Raw genomic sequence first — 16763 nt, forward strand, 5'->3', positions numbered from 1 at the left:
GAAATTTGTACACATTAGATCCTTAACATACCTGGTTGATACATTTTGCACTGGAAAAATGCAAAACCAATTTAATATATTTGTACAGTAAAAATGAGGTAGCCTTTGTACTTGTTTGTAACCATTGTACCAGGAGGCATATTGGGCTGAAATCAATCAGCTGGCTTATTACAATATTGTATTGCTCTGAGAGAAATAATCGCAAGACAGAGGGAATTCCAGCAGTGAAGCACTTGATACACATTGGACCTAGAAGCATGTCAAATCATTCTATTCAAAATAAACATTATAAATGGAGTTAAAAAATAAAAATGAAGCCAGTACCACAAAAAGTAAACACCATCAACTGATCTGCTGCTGAGAAGTGTGTATTTAAAATAATAACAGCATAATATATCAGAAACAACTGGTATGCAAAAAATGTACTCCTTTCATTCAGAATTTGTAGGGTTTTTAAGGAAGACAATTCAGCAATTCAAACAATCTTGTAAATGAGTTTTACAAATCTTTGTCAGAAGTATTATTTAAACATAGTGTAATATTGCTGTCACAGATGTAGTACTTGTCACCAAGTCTGTGTAGATATTGTGTTCCAAACCCATGGCCTCTGCCAGCTAGAAAAACAGGAGAAACAAAAGCATGGAAGTGCCACTACCAGAAAGTTGCCCTCCAAGCCACGTGCTATCCTGACCTGGAAATACATCTTCACTTTCGATGGATCAAAATCCTGGGATTTTCTCCCTGCCGGCATTGTAGTGGTTCAAGAAGACACCTCATCACCACTTCCTTCAGGGCAGTTAAACATGGGCAATGAAATGCTCGCTCATTCCTGTCAAGCCCACATCCCTCGAGTGAATACCGATAGAAACAGAGAATTGCAAAATCACAGAACTTAAACATGTAGAAGTTAAGAGTTTACTGTGGAGTCAATTAGTACCTCATTATCAAAAGATGAAACTGTCATGAGTTTGATAGAGGACTTTTGTACTAAAATCTCCTTAAAAACATTAAGATAAAGAACACAATAAGTACACAAATAATACAAATACACATAATAGCTTATATACATTGATTGATTATATGACCATAAAGTGATGCTAGGCACAGGAGGGTCTGTACTCACGTGACTAGGAAATTATAAAGTAATGGCGGTTTGGACACTATCCATTGATTAGAATTCCACTCAAATCTTCCACTGATGCTGCCTGTCATGCTGAGTATTTCCCATTTCTATTTCAGATTTCCAGCATCTGCAGTTTTTCTTGTAATTTTCAAGCTATTATGAGTGATAATTCAAACAGTAATTTGTTTGTGCAAATTCAAACAATAACATGGCTCTATTGTGGTTGAGAATCTTTGTGTATCTTTTCCATTTTATGTAATTCATGAAATGAATGTGGAGTTGTTCCTTTCTAGATAATTTTCTCTTCAAGACTTTGTCACGTTAAAATGTGGACAGTCTGACAAGGGGCACAAACCTGAATTATGAGGTCACTCACAAAGAAAAATGAGTGATTCAGTCTGCTTTGTTGTCCACATTATTTGTACTGATGGCATGAATGTAAGGAAAGCTTCTTGGCACCATTCCTGCACTGGTCAATTACAACTTGCAAGTTATCCAAAGATCAATTTGCAAAGATACTTGATCAGCATGCAGATCCCGCAGACCACAAAGTCTCAAACTAATGTGTAGTTTTTATAACTGGTCACATTGCAAAGTCAGTCAATTGTGCAATTTGTGGTGATCTAGCAATCCAAACAATCAGAGATCGTTCTTCCCGTGAGCAAAGCGCATATGAGTTGCATCACTGACAACTGGTTTCTCAGGTGTTCATGCCTCCTCCTTTTCAGTTGTCTGGAATCATCTGTAGTTTTCCCAAGTAATCCAGAAAGAGGATTTTGTACGCTAAGGCATCAGCGTACCGCAGCTAGCAGTAGTGATGAAATAGCTGCTCATTCACCACAAGTGATGTTCACGCACTAGCTGCTTAAGGGGAAGAATACTTTGGAAAGTAAGGAATTTCTAAATTGATCGTTGGGTAGATGCCCGACTAATACTGTATGCCTAAGTGGAAGATGGCCACTAGCCATGTTTAGTTCGAGTGAGTTTATTGACTTTTCAGTTTAAAGGATTTGTACTATTTGCATATAGTATAAATCCTGCTGATGTTGAAGTGTAGTGCAGCAGCTTGTCCTGGAAGTATAAATGAATAACGATCGGAGGAGTTTGATGGGAAGACGCAAGACCAGGATGGTTTCAAGTTGGTTTCAAGTATGAGATACTGTGTGAGCGCTCTGACCACCATGGCATGGAGCTGTGGATAGAGTCACTGGGACTAGGTGAAGATGGGGATTAAAAGTCAAAAGCTTCAGGTGGATGAACTGACTGATGGAAGTGATACCTGAGAGAAGGGTAACTGAGAACATGATGTGCAGTATGTACATGCATTTGAGCTACATAATGGCTTCTATGGTTCAATTTACTAGGAGGACAAAGGTCAGGAGACAAGGAAGACCCAAAAATATATGGACGACACACATCCAGCAGCAGGTAGTGAGGCACCTGGAACTTCTGCGTCAGGAAAGACAAATGCACCTTTGAACTTTGATGTCTCAGAGCTATGATCACCAGTAGATTACTGCAATTATAACTGGTTACAGCTCAGCATTTAATACCAGCGTCCCCTCCAAACTAACCAGTAAACTCCAAGACCTGAGCCTTAATACCCCTTGTGACATTGGATCCTGGATTTCCTCACTTGCAGACCCCAGTCAGTTCGGATTGGCAGAAACATCTCCTCCACAACCTCCATCAGCACAGGGATGTGTGCTAAGCTCCCTGCTCTATTCACTTTAATCTTTGACTGTGTGGCTTAGCACAGCACCAACACCATATACAAGTTTGCTAATAACACCACTGTTGTGGGCTATATCAAAGGGGGTGATGGATCAGCATATAGGAGTAAGTTTGAAAATTTAGCTGAGTGGTGTAATAACAACAACTGCTCACTCAATATCAGTAAGACCAAGGATATGATTGTGGACTTCAGGAGAGGGAATCCAGTACTCATCAGAGGATCAGAGGTGGAGAGGGTCAGTAACTTTAAATTCCTTGGTGTCACTATCTTAGAAGACCTGTCCTGGACCCATCTGTGGTGAACTACATATACCTGTCTGGACACGCCCCCTGATAACTGCTCCTGTGGCTCCTCCCACAGACCCCTGTATAAAGGTGATGGAGGTCTGAGCCCGGCCTCTTAGTCTCCAGGATGTAGTATGGTGGTCATTCACTGCTTGTTCCTTCTTCCAGTCAATAAAAGCCGATACCTCGCTTTTACGTCTCAGAGTGAGTTATTGATGGTGTATCACCATCGTATAAGAATAATTGCAAAGAAAGCACAACAGCACCTCTACTTCCTCAGGAGTCTGCATGTCATCAAAACCCTTGGCAAACTTTAATAGATGTGTGGTGGAAAGTGTGCTGACTGGCTGCATTATGGACTGGTATGGAATGCCAATACCTTTGAGCGGAAAATCCTACAAAAGGTAGTGAATTTTTCCCAGCTCATCATGGGTAAAGCCCTCCCAACCATTGAGCATATCTACATGAAACATTACCATAGAAAAACAGTATCCATCATCAAAGATCCTCACCACCCAGACCATGCTCTTTTCTCGCTGCTATCATCAGGTAGAAGGTCCAAGTGCCTCAGTACTTGCACCACCAGGTTCAAGAAGTTACTACCCCTCAACCATCAGGCTCTTGAACAAAAATGGATAACTACACACATTCTATTTCTGGTGTTCCTAATTTTTTACTTAAACCTTCAATAACTGATCCCTTTTTTCTATTATGGAGAAATAAGGGGATCTTTTTTTTGCAGATTTATTTTGTGATGGTTAATTTTTTGAAGTTAATTAGCAAATACTCTCTCTCTCATACACACTTTCTGCAGTATTTTCAGGTTAGACATTTTTTACAAAAATACTTATCCAAGTTTCCATATATGCAAGAATTTGTTGGATACTATTTTGAATATGAATCCTTTAGTAAGAGGTTCTATTGGTAGAATTAATAATTTACTTTTACTACAAAAAGATAACCTCTTACTAAAGATTAAACAAGATTGGGAGAGAGAACTTAATATGACCTTTGTTGACGAAGATTGTTTGCGAGTGCTGAAAATGGTCAATTCTTCTTCGATATGTGCCAATCACTGTTTAATTCAATTAAAAATTGTTCACCATCATTATTTAACAAAGGAGAGATTATCTAAAATATTTCCTAACATAGACAATCACTGTGATAGGTGTAAAACTGAAGTAGCCACTTTGTCTCATATGTTCTGGTCATGTCCTTCATTAAAATCTTTTTGGAAATCTTTATTTTCTACAATTTCTAAAGCTTTGAAAATTAATTTACAACCTAATACATTGACTGTTCTATTTGGAGTAGTTCCGCATCATATTCAGGGTATTTCATCTTCAGACCAACATGTAATTGCATTTGTTACATTGCTGGCAAGAAGGGCTATTTTATTAAAATGGAAAAATACCTCTGTCCCTACATTAATTCAATGGTTTTCTCAAGTAACGTTATGTCTTAGTTTGCAAAAAATCAGAAGTAGAACTTCTGATCCTCGATTTGATTTTGAGAGAAGATGGGGCTCTTTTGCCAAATATTATTAGTTAATTTGAATTATTTTATATGGTTTCCTTCCAATTTTATTTTATATAAACATATATTGGCGGTTGATAATTCTTTTTTTATATATATGGATGATGGTAAGTCGTATTGCTCCGGGGGTTGATTCCTAATTTTTTTTTCTTTTTCTTTCTCTTGTAGTTAGTGGGGTTTCTTTTTTTTTTCGTAAGTTGGGGTTCTCTTTTTTTCTTTCTTTTCCTGATAATAAATTTTACATTGAACTTTGAACTGCGGTAGAGTGAATAGATGTATATCCATTTACAAGCATCCAACCTATTATTTAAATGTCTTTATGTAAATAGTTGATGGCTTGTATAGATTTATTATTTAAAACAACAGGAACCATAGTGGTATAAGGAGTTCAAGTATACTTGAGGTAACCCTCAGGATCACCTAGCTCGTGACCGTCTAGGGGAATCGGCCGTCGGCCCCGCCAAACTGGGTAATCACGTTTGTGTGGATGCTGTGTAATGTACCCCTAGTTACAAACCCACAATGCAAAATATCAGACAGTACACCATATGCAATTAAATGATAGAACTTTATGAATCTTAATCTGAATATAGGGTTAGTAATGAAAATAAACAAAAACAAAAACAAAAAGGGCTCAAGTCAAGTCAAAATCACATTGGAGTTCACGTAGTCATTCTTCTACCATCGATCTCCTCTGAGTGTCACCGTCCTTCGGACTCTCAGATCCCAGTCTACTCCATCCAGTCTACAAGCTCTCTCCACACACATCTTCCCTCTTCATCTCTCCTTGACAAAAAACATGAAAAACTGGCTCCCAGACACACAAGAAAGAACAACATTTCCTCATTGGCTAAACCCTGCATTCCAAAGCCCCCTTATCTCTAGCCATAACCTAAACATTGCTGCTACAGAGAAACCATTACCTCAGCAGTGAACATTACAAAGAAGCCAATACACTTATAAAAATTGAATAAACCACTTTGATATAACTTTGATTCATTGTTGTACTAGCTGCTACCATTGATAGTTTCCTGTTTTTAGTAAAAGATATTTGCAAATTAGCCCTACTTGTAATATGTTTTAAGACAAGTCAAAGCAATTTTGAAGAATCTACAGATACAATGCTGTCAATCTGAAATATTTACATTCAGTCCATATTCTTGAATACTGACTGCCTTAAGGATTTTCTGTCCTATTCCTTTATAACTAGAACACTTCAGTCCAGTGAAGTGGGACAGCCAGTACAATCACTGCGTCGTAACTCAGGCACAAAAACTGTCATCTAGTGCTGTCTGTATAGAGTTACACTTTCTCCCTGTGACAAGTTGGATTTCATTCTGCATTGCAAAGAAATGCAGGCTGGTAAGTTAAATGGTTTGTGTAACTTTTCCTTTGTGCATTGATGCATTTACAGGATTTAAGAAGAATTAAATAGGATTGACGTAAATGACTGCTAGATGTTTGTAGAAACTTGGTGAGCCAAAAGAGCCTGTTTCGACTATAAGTAAAAATCATGCCATAATCTCTTCTTATACATAGGCAGAATGGTAGTGTAGCGGTTAGAGCTATGCTTCACAGCTTTACAGTTCAGTTCCCACTGCCATCTGTAAGGAGTTTATACGTTCTGCCCGTGACCGCGTGGGGTTCCTCAGGTGCTCCGGTTTCCTCGCACATTCCAAAGCGATATAGATTAGAGTTAGGGAAGCACTTGCCAGCTGTCCCATGCACGTCGTCAGACTGTGTTGGTCATTGACAAAGTCATCAAATTTCACCGTATGCTTTGACGTGCATGTGACGAATAAAGCTAATCTCCATCTTCAAATCTCTTTTTTAAAAAATAACCTTGATTTGTCAAATATATCTTTGTTGTATTTCTTTGTAACAAGTGACATTCCCATAAATCTGCTGTGCTCTATTGTTTCAACATCCTTCCTGCAATCTGGAGCTCAAAACTGAGAAAGAATGTCCTTCACTTCCATTATTCTTTTCATAACATATTGTTAAAGGGTCAAGGGACAGTCAAGTTATTTATTCTTTGGGATTCTGCCAAAGATGCCAGACAATAGGCTGCTTGTACCTAAAGTTATGCATAAATGGCTCTGTTCATCTTCCTTTGATCTTTGTTTTCTAGTGGTTGACCAGAACTAATAGCATAATTTGAGAATTTGGAACATAGCATGAATGTATAAATGGTTGGGGCCCATAACTGCATTTTTTATAAGCTAGAGCCACATGTATCAACTTTGAACCTTCTTACAGGTTGACTCAGTTTCCTATTACTGAGTGTTACCTCAGTAGGTGCTGCAAACACGGGAAGAAACATAGCACTGTGTGAAGGGGGGTCTGGAATGGAATGTCACCTTAGTAAATCATATGCAGGAAAGAAGGGAAATCAAAGGACAAAACATTGCATACTGTGATTAGCAGCTGGTTGCAGCAGCAATGTTAGAAACCCAGGAATAGATCATCATCCTTGTCCCTCAGGCAGAGAACGATGCACAGGACCTAAAAATGAATGGAAATAATATGAGAAATTTTAAAAAGATCTGCAGAGGAGTAATAAAGAGCATATTAAATTGAGTTTTAAATTAAATTTAAGGAGGATAGGATCTTCAAATTATATAGTCCAAGCAGTGAATATACTACATTAATTATACAGTGCCTCCTGTCATTAAAAATGGTCATGCAATAATTAAAGGAAACCTATCGGCTATTTTATACAGGATAAGCGTTACGACTCTCTTAAGTTAAAATAATCTAGAAGAAGGTATTATTAAAGAATTATCATTGAACAATGGTATTGTACTCCATGTCCTTGTAGCTCGAAGCACTAATTAAACGATAGATTTTATGATTAAATGTGCATTCCACTGTCTCCTATATGTTTAGATCAAAGATCAGTAAGAAAGTTGATTCAAGTTGTTGCTTAGTATCTAAGATATATCTTTATGGAAAATTACTTTTTCTAAACTTCATTATCTTATATTCAAAACGTTTCACTAATTAATTCCTAAAAAAACACAGAAGATTTTCTGTGGTGTCTTCTCAATGTTCCCACTTTGTGTTATTACCTCTGAAGTGAACTGCTGAACTTTTGATCTTGGTACCTGCTCAGATACAAGAGAAGAAAATGAAATTTTATTTTTTTGTAAAATCTTCATCAGATCTTTGAGAAATAATGCAGTTTAGAATTGATTAACATCTGAATCAGATCCACTTGTCGAATAAGTCATTCTGTAAATGAAGAGCCTAACGTGGAACGGAACCATTGAAGGTGGTTGGTGACAGATTCAACCTCCAATCTGTGCTGAGATTATTAATTTCTGGTGAGGATTGTAACAGTAATTGTAAAGGAAGACCAACAACTAGCCAGGATTCTCAGTGCTGGTGGCTACCTTAATGTCTTGGCTGAAATGTGTGGACTTGCATATCAAATAAGGACTAGACTAACAATGCTGTGATGACTTAATGATCAAGCATCTAACCAACACTGGTTGCAAAAATGGAACATTAAGGAACTATAAAATGATCATTAACAGTAACTCAACACAAACAAGTTGAACAAACCCTCATGAACTAGTAGATTTATAATACATCTTTCAAACTCACACGTCTTAACAACTTTCAAGTAAAATAGATGGGGAAAATTTATAAGCACGTTGATCTAAAATGAAAATATTAAACCAAATAACTGCACTAAAGTATTATTTTCTTTTTCTCTGATACAGTCATAGTCAACCAATCGGTAAACCTTGTTCTTCAGTAACATTATTAACAATTGAACTATGATAAGTCTTTCCTTCTATCAATTAACGTTAAATGGAATTGAAGAAAAAGATAAATAACTTTAATAACTTCCAATGTATGATGCTGCTTTGTGTGAAGAAGCAACATGAATATTTTTTCTGGTGAGAAAGTGTTTTAATTGCTCCCAGTGCCATTGTATTTCTCCATCTTACAATTTTATATGTGCTTTCATATTAATGTAATAATTAATAACTGCTACTAACATATTACAATAAATCAATAACACTTAGTCTCATAGACTTGTCATCCTAATCCAAAATAACATTTGCAATAAGGAGGTTCTTTTTGCTTGACCATCAAAAACTCAGTAGCAATTTCAATGCCATGGCCTTGCCTGTTCACTCTTCTGAATATATAAAGATGTACAATGCTTTACTACATGAAGTGAAGGAGATAAGATCATTTCTAGCCCAGTCTACATTTTAAACAGGTTTATCTTTACATTTGTAGACTACCAGTCTTTGAAAAATAGCTTTAGTTTTCAGCCATTATGCATATAAAGTTTTTTGTTTGCTTTCAAAGAGTTGGGTGCTATTTTATATCTTGATCAATGTGTAAAACTATTATTCAACTTGATTTCTTGGATTCTCTGAAGAAATCATCAAGTCAGGCCTCATGTTTTCAAGATTTTGTGTGTGTTGTTTTGAGATTTCCAGCAGAATCTCTTGTGTACCCTCACTCATTTTACATGAGACTTTTGCAGTACAAAATAAGGTTATATTTTCTCATTACACAAACTTTCTGTTGTTCTGAATGGTGCAAGTTACGATATAGAAACTTTTGATTTATGCTTGCTTTACCCTGAAACATGCTGTGTGTCATTTCAATAGTTTTAATTTGCTTTGCAGATGTGAACCTCAAATATATTTGCATTGCTCCAGCCCCAAATCCAGTAGGTCAGCTCACATTGGTTTCCTAAAAGCTGTAAATAATGACTTACTGAAGGTTTAAGCCCCAAATTCTGCTTTGGTATCACAGCATTGCAAGTCTCTTGAGATTATCATAGTTGGGTAATTTCAAGCAAGGAGGTGCTTAAAATTATGCCTATAAATGAAGGTACAGTACATCCTCTGCTATTATCTTCTTTGGAGTATGTAATGACAGATTTTACTATTCCAGGGACTATAGTGGGGCTCTACATTTAGATACTTCTCAAAAGAAGCTATTTGAAAGATATCTTCAAATGGAATTTTCTTCTTTAAGGGCAATAACCTTCCAGTCAACAACATTTAACACTGGGACCTTTATTTCCTAATGAAGAAGGCTAGGTTTTCTGGGCACTCAAATTCTGTCACATGCAGAGCAAAGCATAGGTACATTAAATCAGAGACCTTTGATTTGTGCAAACACAAGGGGCTTCCATTGCTGATAATGCCCATGATTCCAAACAACAAATACTGCATGCTAAAGTGTGAGCATTAGTTTTTGTTTGCCATGAAATGATTGTCTGATTATTAGGCAACAAAAAGTTAATCAACATTTGGAAGATGAATACAAGACTTACCAAATACTCTTAACTCTGTCCACAAAGCATAATGCATTTCCTAGATGGTGAGAAGGAGTTCAGGTACTGTATGAGTCCTTTCAAGAGTACAAATAGATTGTGAACAACACACACAAAATGCTGGAGGAACTGAGCAGGCCAGGCAGTATCTATGGAAAAGAATACAGCCAATGTTTCAGGCCAAGACCCTTCATCAGGACTGGGTCTTGACCTGAAACGTCAACTATTTACTCTTTTCCATTGATGCTCTCTGGCCCTCTGAGTTCCTCCATCATTTTGTGTGTGTTGTTTGGATTTCCAGCATCTGCAGATTTACTCTTGTTGGTGAATAGATTGTCTTTTACTGTTTCAAATCAATCATGCCTGATGTAGACTTGTTAATTTAATTTAGTCAAAAGGGCACTGCCTAGTTACAGCTGGGGAAATGCCCTTGGAATCAAGGAGCACCAAAATGCAGCTCCTAAAGTTGAGATATCCTGCTAATCAGATTTCAGCTTTCACCTCCATGTTCTCTATCCATTACAGACCTTTGGAAGGCTTTACCTGCTCGACCACATGATATTCTATCAGCTCTCTTAAATCCTATAAAGCAGTGCTAACCTTCAGTTTTTGTGAGAGTCTAAACAACTCTGAATAAATTGTGTTGACCACACTTCAATGACTGTCGTGCTAAGTGCTAACAGATCAGAGAATTACCAAAAATGTTTCTTTTCATGCAATAAATGAATAAGAGAACACAACAGGCTTCACTGAACAATAAGGGATGAAATGAAAAGCTTTCAATTACACAAGTAATGATATCCAAATCCTTCTCCATTTAACATTATTAGCGGCCAAGAGAAAAAAAAATGTACATAATTTAAGGTGCATTCAAAGTGTGATCAAGTCAGTGATTTTCTAAGGAGAAAATCAGTGATGGATAGACATAGATAAAAATTAGTCTCAAGATCTCACAGTAAACTGTACAATAATTTTTATATGGAGAATATTTTTGGCATTGACAACATTTTTTGGATTAAAAAGTTACTGAAATGCTTTTATGCATATTTTTTGAAAAGATTTCAACATAGACTGGCCTGGTTTAACAATGTAAATTTCGGATGGTTGCCAATGGAAACCTAGATGAGATGTTAGAAGCACAGTGAATAATGACATTTACCTTGATTCTAATACCTTGTTCCAAGGAACGTAAACACAAGAGATTCTGCAGATACTGTAAATCTACAGTCACACATACAAAATGCTGGAGGAACTCAGAAGGTCAGACAGCATCTAAGGGAGGGAATTAAGAGTCAATGTTTTGAGCCAAGATCCTCCTGATGAAGGGTCTCAGCCCAAAATATTGACTGTTTATTCCTTTCCATTAATGCTGACTGACCTGCTGAGTTCCTCCAGCATTTTGTATGTGTTACTCCAAGGAACATAAATCTTTTTCACACTTTTAAGATGCTCTATTTGAGTTTCAAGCAAATGCTGTTGCCAACGTGGATTTACATCAATTTTTCATTTACCACGGCAGAACAAATTCTGTGGGAAATTTCTGTGTAAGATCCAATTGCAGGGTGAACTGGGAAGCCAACTAAACTTCAGCATTTTTTTCTGAACAAGTGAAGTCAAGGATGCATGACATCCATTGATGAATACCAGCATCTGTACCAGAGCATATACCAAATCTGCCACTATAAGCATCTGAAAAGGTGGTCGTCTTCGGCACAGTCACTCTAATAGATTAAGACAATTAATTCTTAAAGTACTAAAATGCATAGACTAAACCTACAGAGTCTATCTACAAATCAAAATATTCAATATATTCATACCAGTTGCATTTTCACTTGCAATAATTCCAATATACCGATTGTGAAGTTCAGGGAAATCTGTGGGTTATAGAATGGAATGAGATTATGAAAGGATCCAAAAACCCATCATGGGAAATTGAAATTGTAGGTGTTGAGAGACCAGCTGCAAATGTAAACTACTGAAACTCTGCAGCATAACATAAAAGACCTGAGCCATATCTACATACCTATGTGGAATAATTGAACTGAGGTGACAAAAGGCATATTGAAGTTTTCTGTGCTTGAGTGAAAGTGAACACTTGAACAGGAATGAAGTTAAGCAATCTCAGGTTAACTTTCAATTTGAATTTCACATATCAATTAGAGAGCTATGTAGGAGGGAAGGGTAATATTGATCTTGAAGTAGGTTAAAATTTTGACACAACATCATGGGCCAAAAAGACTGTTCTGTGTTGTACTATTCAAAGTTCAATGTTCTACATTCAGTCATTAATAATGAAAATTATTGACCTTGGTAGATTATTTTGGGCTCAGACTAATGGATAAAGTTATAATGAGTCAGTCAAAAATGATATCCAGGGAAGGTAGTGAGATATAGAAACTATAGAATTATTACATTATGGCTTTATTCTCGATAATTAACTGATGGAAATGCATCTGAGGTTGGGTATATACAATAGTCAGACGACATGAGAATTACGAGGTGTACAAGATAATGACAGTTATTGATCATGTGGATGGTCAGAGGCTTGTTCCCAGGGCTGAAATGGCTAGTACGGGAGGACATATTTTTAAGGTGCTTGGAGGTAGGTACAGAGGAGACGTCAGGGGTAAGTTTTTCACTCAGAGGGTGGTGAGTGGTGGAATGGGCTGCCAGCGATGGTGGTGGAGGCGGAAACAATAGGGTCTTTTAAGAGACTCCTAGATGGATACGTGGAGCTTAAAAAAATCGAGGGCTATGGGTAAGCCTAGGTAGCTCTAAGGTAAGGACATGTTCGGCACAGCTTTGTGGGCTGAAGGGCCTGTATTGTGCTGTAGGTTTTCTATGTTTCTATGAGCAATAATGGAATTGGTCTAATAACAAATAAACAAGATAATTGCATTGAAAATTGTAGATATATTTGAAATTACATATGTTGATGGAAATGTCAAGCAGTTTTGAGTTCGACCTCATTCATCTTGATTCCATTAGTAGGATGTTGCATGATCATCCTTAATTTGTATCAGACATGTAATGTCTGTAAGGATAATGTGAAGATTCCATTCAAACCTTGGAGTCATGGGTATAAATATTGACACCGTGATAGATAAATCGACGGCCTGAACTGCTTGCCGTCACTGGGTCGGAGGAAACAAATTATCCAAACAAATTAAAGCAGCTAACTTCATCACGCCAGGGGACATTGCTGCAAAGCATTTGCTGGCTTCATATGTGAGGCTTTCTTCCAGATGAAATGCTGGACAGGATAGGGACTACAGAGCAAGTAGTCCCACTTATACTGTGGCACTGTTCACCTCTCAAACCAGCACCATGTTTTACATAATTTGCACTATGTAAGATGAATCTTAAATCTGTATGATCCCAGAAGAATATCACAAGAGGGTTCAGGCACATCTGTTCATCTTCATCGGCAGAAACGCAGTGGCCATGTGCCAGAAGATATTTCCAAATAACACTCAGAAGACCCAACATTGTACTGTTTCTCAGAGAAATGGTTCACCAGAAGGGCCACAACATGAGCTATCACACCACAGTCATAATGTGACAGCAATATATTACATCATGCACTATATATTACTGAAATAAACAGTTGCTAATTTAACTTTATCAGACACTTCTTTGCATAATATGAAATTATGCATTTGGAATGGTATTTCTGCATTAATGGTGCACATCCAGAAGCAGAATCTCAAAACCAAACATAAGGGATCTCGATAATCAAGGTCATTAAAAGTATTAACACCAGTTCTTATGGTTGTGGCACATAGTGCTGGTTTCAATTGGAAGCATCATCCATCAGTGCCCGCTTCATCAGTTGCATGTGGTATATTTGTGAATAAGCTATTGGTTGATCAAATACCTTCTTCATCTTGCAAACTATATTCCAAAGACTACATTTTCCTCATTAATTATCCAGGATCAAAATATATTTATTTCTTCTGTTCAGTATCTGTTGGGTTTTAGAATTACAGTATAGTATGTGAAATTCCAGTTGTCGACATCTCAAAACTTATATAGATAAATAATAGAAAATAATGCCCTTCTTATCATTTGTGATACTAGACACTAGAACACTACAGCACAGTGCAGGCCCTTCAGCCGTCGATGTTGTGCCGACCCATATATTGGATGCTTCAAGTTCAGAGAGGATTGCAAAGATGCAGTTGATTAAAATGTGAAGAGTGAAAGCTTTCATTGAGGGAGTATCTCCATTGTCTTTGCTGATACTATTAAAGATGATCTTTGAACCATACAGTGTTATGCATCCTTTATGTCAATGACTAACACGTTCTGAGGATGTGCTGGGAGCAGCCCCCAAGTGTCGTCACGCTTCCAGCACCAACATAGCATGTCCACAACTCACTAACCTGTACGGTTTTGGAATGTGGGAGCAAACTGAAGCAACTGGAGGAAATCCATGCAGTCACAGGGAGAACGTTTAAATTCCTGATGAGCATCAGTGGGAATTGAACCCTGATTGCGTGTACTCTAAAACATTATGCTAACCACTATTCTACTGTGCAACAACAGGATTAGTGCTGCAATGGGACTGAATACATGTGACTGAATGTTCAAGAAGGACATCCATGGCATCCTTGGTTTCATGGTGCACTGTAAGTTGGCTCATTGCAGTATGCCACCTGTAAAGCACTGGAACTACTCTGACTGAGTAACAGGTTAGCAAGGTAATGTTGTTAAAGATTGCCGAGTTCCTTTTAACTTAACACCCGACTGTGGTTTATTTCCTAGCAGTGTCTAGAAGATAAAAACACAACAATAATGTTTCTATTTATCTTGTTGTTACATGAACAAAGTCACCAGATGCAGCTGGTAGATATAAAGTAGTATTTTATTTGATACACACACTCACAAATAAGAGAAAGGCTGAAAGAGAGAGAGAGAGAGAGAGAGAGAGAGAGAGAGAGAGAGAGAGAGAGAGAGAGAGAGAGAGAGAGAGAGAGAGAGAGAGAGCAAGAGAAAGACAATTTCTATAGTTACAATGCCCTCATAATGTTTCTTTTGAGTTACATGTTGTTTTCAAATGCCTGGATCTTCACACCAAAATAAGTGTTAATTACTGCTGTGTTTATGCAATGGGGTGTTCATTGCATTCATGCATATGTAGACAATATCAGTTAAGTGCCTGTTTCTTGGTTCTGAGCTGCATTTTAAATTTAATATACAATCCATAATCAGATCTGTAGGTTGGGTGTTGAGGTCAATGTTTGCTATATGTCCTAACCACAAACTACACCCCTTTTCCCTTTTCCGAAAATCCATTTCCACTGGAAGTGAGATAGTGGCTAAAAACTGTTCTTCAAGTATAGGGAACATATGTGAAATGCATATTCTCCCATGGTTATAGAATTGGAATTACTGGATGTTACTCCTTACTACTCACATTGATAATGCGAGCACATTGAAGCATTCAGAGTGACCTTGGTAGGTGCTTAGAGTCAGGAGGTTGTTTTATGTTCAGAGGGTTATTTTGACACTAGGCTTATTTTTTTGGTATTCATTGGAAATGCTTTTAATTTTTATAATCAAAACCTCGTTGCCAGTTTAAACTCCAAAGATTTATTATAATATCCAGAAGCATTCAGGGGGGTAATGTCAGGACTTTAGAGGATGCTCATAAAACGTTTATCTCCATGCAATCAATGCATATAAAGACTTCCATTATAAAATTCAACTTCAGCCTAAATATGACTAGAGGTAAATCTGCTGCCTCTAATCCAGGTGGATAAAAAGAGAGAACATAAGGAATACAGTACAGTATAATTTGTGACCGATGTACTCCTGACCTTTCACTAGCAACTCATCTCCCATGACCCTCACCTGCTGAATTTTTCCATTTGTGATTCAATTATCAAAATCATTCACCTATTTTGAATAGACTTCACAACTTTAGAAATTGCCTTCAGAGATTGTGAGAACTGAATTTGTACCTCACTACTTATGATTAGGTGCAAAATAGCTGATATCAATTATCTGTTGAAAATAATTGATTGCACTCAGCCCAATCATTTTTGGCCTGTTTACACATGTGGCATTGTGGCACATTTGAGACAGTGAGGAAGGCACACAATTTCACTTACTCAGCATCTCAAGGGGATCGTATACAGCAGGGAATCATGAGCAATAACACATGGTCAATCAATAATGTTTCAAAGGCTTCACATTAATGGGGCATCTCAATTTCACCTGTAGAGTAGATTTTAAAAAAACTTACAATATTAACCGCAACAATATGACACACATTGTACAGAGGTATAAGCTGACATGTTCAGGGAAGCTGGAAGGTTTGATGCTACAAGAACAAAGGGATGGGCTACAGTGAACAGGCAGTAGAGTTTGCAGTACCTCAACATATCAAGAATGACAATGCTATAAACTCAAAGGAGTCAAATGATGTTCAGCTTTTATTTATTAGAGCTATTTCAGATGTCACTGAACACTGTAATCAAGCAGGTGTTTGACATGTCTACATGATCTAAAAGAACAGTCTAAATGCTGCTTTAGATCCCTGTTGATGCATCTGTTTATGAAGCACACATAAGGGAAAGAACATATGAGCAACCAAAGAGCTTGTCAGTGTATTATTTATTTTAATGAGGTGATGCTTGCACTAAATATTCATTCACATTTGAGTGTTGTGAATAAAGCAGGGCACAGGGATTCAAAGCACTTTCAAAGTCAATTAAAGCTCCAACCAACTTAAAAGGCTGAACTTAATTTTTTAAATTGTTCAATAAA

Source organism: Hemitrygon akajei, chromosome 19, assembly GCF_048418815.1.
Source record: "Hemitrygon akajei chromosome 19, sHemAka1.3, whole genome shotgun sequence".
NCBI classification, from domain to species: Eukaryota; Metazoa; Chordata; class Chondrichthyes; order Myliobatiformes; family Dasyatidae; genus Hemitrygon; species Hemitrygon akajei.